General features: G+C 49.8%; 1 pseudogene; it reads right to left on the bottom strand.

Annotated features, from left to right (window-relative positions):
* Positions 1-2,171: 2,171 nt before the first annotated feature.
* On the bottom strand, positions 2,172-3,165 carry LOC128070180 (coiled-coil domain-containing protein 86-like; annotated as a pseudogene).
* Between the last annotated feature and the right edge of the window lie 684 nt (positions 3,166-3,849).

The following is a 3,849-nucleotide window of genomic DNA, read 5'->3' on the forward strand; positions in this document are numbered from 1 at the left end:
GACATTGCTAAGATCATTTATTAGTCCTAGTATTGCACTGTAGAGTCCCTGGAATTTTCAACATAAACATTCAGATGATCTACAGACAGGGCCAGTTTTCCTTGTAAAGAAAAACTCGAACAGAAATATTTTAAAAACAGAAAGAAAGCCATTTGAAAATGTACTTATCAAAGTTCTGTAAAAGCACTAGAAAACCACAGGAAACACTTAGATTCTCATGACATTACCTGAGGTCTGCTATGTATTATTTTGGGGGGGTGATGCCACAAGAAACCCACCATTCCGTTTTGTGGCATCAAAATACTGAACAGATTTTTCTGGCTTAAGTGATGAGGAAGTGATGGTGGTGAAGAAGGGGTCAGTGAAGATGGCTGATGTCTTAGTAAAAAATACCACTGGCTGCATGGCTTATAAACAACAGAAATTTGGGGGGAGGGATAAATCAGGAGTGTAGGATTAACAGATACAAGCTACTATATACAATGGGCTTCTTTGATGGCTCAGACGGTAAAGAATCTGCCTGCAATGTGGGAGATCTGGTTCAATCCCCAGGTCAGGAAGATTCCCTGGAGAAGCGAATGGCAACCCACTACAGTATTCTTGCCTGGAGAACTCCATGGAGGCTATAGTCCATGAGGTCACAAACAGTCAGACACAATTGAACAACTAACACTTTCCCTGTATATAAAATAAACAAAAATAAATAAATAAACAACAAAGACCTACTGTATAGCACAGGAAACTATTCAGTATCTTGCAATAAACTATAATGGAAAAGAATCTTAAAAAGAGTAAATAGGGATAAAACAAAATCACTTCGTTGTACACCAGAAACTACCACAATACTGTAAATCAATTATACTTCAATAAAATGAAATAAACCAAACAAACAATAGAAATTAATTACTCACAGTTCTGGGAACTGGGAGGTCCAAGTCCAAGGTGCTGGCAGATTTGGGGAGAGCTTGCTTCCGGTTCCTGTCTTCCTTCTTTGCTGTCTTTTCTCTGTGTCTTCACATAACAGAAAGAACAAGCTAGGTCTCTGGGACTTCTTTTTATAAGGATGCTAATCCCAACCAGTCCATTCTAAAGGAGATCAGTCCTGGATGTTCTTTGGAAGGAATGATACTAAAGCTGAAACTCCAGTACTTTGGCCACCTCATGCGAAGAGTTGACTCATTGGAAAAAACTCAGATGCTGGGAGGGATTGAGGGCAGGAGGAGAAGGGGACGACCAAGGATGAGATGGCTGGATGGCATCACTGACTCGATGGACATGAGTCTGAGTGAACTCCGGGAGATGGTGATGGACAGGGAGGCCTGGCGTGCTGCGATTCATGGGGTCGCAAAGAGTCGGACACGACTGAGTGACTGAACTGAACTGAACTGAATCCCATTCGTGAGGGCTCTTTTTTTTTTACACTTTATTGTTTATTATGTTTTTTCCATCAGAATGAAAGTTCCTTGAAGGCAGTAACTTTTGTCTGTATTCCCTGATACCTAGAATTGTGCCTGTACACAGCAGGTGTTCCATACAGATTTCTGCTGGAGACTGGATGTAATGAGTTAATCAGAACTCAGGTGGGAGGGGAGTGGCTTCTGCAGAGTCTGGGACAGGAAAGGGGGAGCTGGAGGTACCCTGCCTCTTGCAACCTCCCCATTTTAACCTTAAGTTTTAAAAAGTGTGGTGGAGCCGGATTGAGTCTGCTGGGTGACAGGGTCAGTGGGGTGCAGACAGACCCAACAGCAGCCTTTGCGAAGGTGGGAGTGGGGGGAGCTTGACACTTGACTCCGGCCTCTTGGCCTGGGTTGGACCCAGGACCCTGAGACAGAGCATACACATTCTGGGGAGTCACCCCTCCAGTCATCAGTTCCCTGAGGAACCAGAAATTACTCTTCTGGTTTGAAGGCACTTGGAAAGGAGGGGGCATGGGAGGGGGGAGGAGGACGCTGACCCTCTTCCTGCCTCCAGTCTGCGAGGTTCCAAGCTCCCCCTGTTCCATGGAGATCTGCCCGCCAGCCCTTGAAGGCTCAGAGCCCCGACTCGGGTGGTGCCCCTGTCTGGGAGCCATGGAGCCCGAGTGCCGGGTCAGCAGAGGCGTGTGGCCAGTGGCCCGAGAGCTGCCGTGTGGACAGGGCAGTTGGCCACAGAAGGCCTCGGCCGTCCTGAGCTCAGACCTCGGCTGCCGGCCGCTGAGGCGGTGGTTTCTGCAGCTGGGTCAGCGTGTCCGGCTTCTCGATGGATCGCAGCTGCTGCTGCTTCGCCCGCTTGAGCTTGGCAGGGTTTCTAATCACTTGGACGATCTCTGCTTCCTGCTCCTCCTCCAGGCGGCGTTTCAAGTTCTCCCTGCGGTGACGCTCCTTCTCCTCCTCCAGGTGCCAGGAGAAGTCCTTGGCCAGCTTCCTCTCCTGCTGGTCTTTTATCTTTCATGCCGGGATGTGCACAGGGGCTTGTCCTGAACCATCTGGGAGAACCTCTTCTTTGAGCGGTCCTTCCACACCCGCCCCAGACTTGCACTTCCCCTTTGGGATTATAGAAACCTCCTCCTCCTCTGGCTTCTTGGACACAGGGGCCTGGGCAGAAGAACTTTTTCACTTCTTTGGCATGAGGCCTTCTCTTGCCGGCTGCCCGGCGGAAGATAGCTTGCTCTGCTCATGCTGATCCCATGGGGATCAGCTCCTGTAGTGGCTTCGAGGGCTCAGGACCCAGAGATGCTGACCGAGGTAAGGCTCTAGTGATCCTGAGCCCGGCTGCAACTGATATCAGGGGACCCCAGGGTCGGCTCCTCCTTATTCTTGCACAATTCCGAGTCTGCTTCACCTTGGTCCTGGGAGAACTTGGATGACTCCTCACTGGCTTTGACTGAAGTCGGTGGAATTCAGGACTCGACTTCTGCTGGCTTTGGGGTGACTCCAGGCCTGGATCTCACTGACCCTGGGGGGAACCTGAGTCTAGTTCCCACTGCTTTCAAGAGAACCCAAAGCCTGGCCCCTCCTGTAGACTGGGTGATCCCGGGCTTGTCTCTGACTGACGATTGGGCTCACTCATTTCTTCTGGGTTCAACTGGAACTCCACAAGGGCCCATCTGGCCCAGAGAACTGAGGTGGGGTTCTCAGGAAATTCAGTCTTTACATCTTCCAGCCGCAGGCTGTGCCTCAGCAGCATAGCCGTTATTTTCAAATCCGAGCCCACCTGCATGTGAGGGTTCTTATGGCCAGATCACCTCCCAAAGGTTCCACCTCCAAATATCATCATCACCTTGGAGATTAGGATTTCAACATATGAACTTTGTGGGGACATATCTATTCAGAACCATAGCAACTGGTTTCCAGTGAATCAAAGAGCTGATGTTGTCCCCAGAACACCCCAGTTTAGAAGGAGAGCCTTCGTGTATAACTTTAACATTAAATGAGGTGGAAAACCTGGGCAAAAATCCTGAAGGACACAGGCATTCTGAGACCTTGGCCAGGAGACTCGAAGTTCCCTCATTCTTGTGCCAGGGTGTGGCCCCAGCCTCCCTGAGGTCTGTTTCTCAGGCCAAGAAGCAGCAGCTGCTGAGGGTGGACTGGACATGAATTCTTATGTATGCCTGTGTGTTCCTTGCATTCCAGAAGGACTAGGATCAGGTTCCTTCTCAGCGCTTTCAGGCATCCCTGCTAAGCCTTTCTGCAAGTTCCTGGCCTCCCGCACTCAAGCCAGTCCAGTTCTAAGCTGCCTATCTCCCTCTGGGTACATCTTCCACTTCAGCTCTGCCATGGCCCACATCCACCACATCGTTGATCTTTCTTAAACACTGAGGGTCAGACAGCTCCCCCTGTTATGTGTTGGCACCTTGACATGTTTCAGGCA

This window comes from Budorcas taxicolor, chromosome X (assembly GCF_023091745.1).
Source record: "Budorcas taxicolor isolate Tak-1 chromosome X, Takin1.1, whole genome shotgun sequence".
Lineage (NCBI taxonomy): Eukaryota > Metazoa > Chordata > Mammalia > Artiodactyla > Bovidae > Budorcas > Budorcas taxicolor.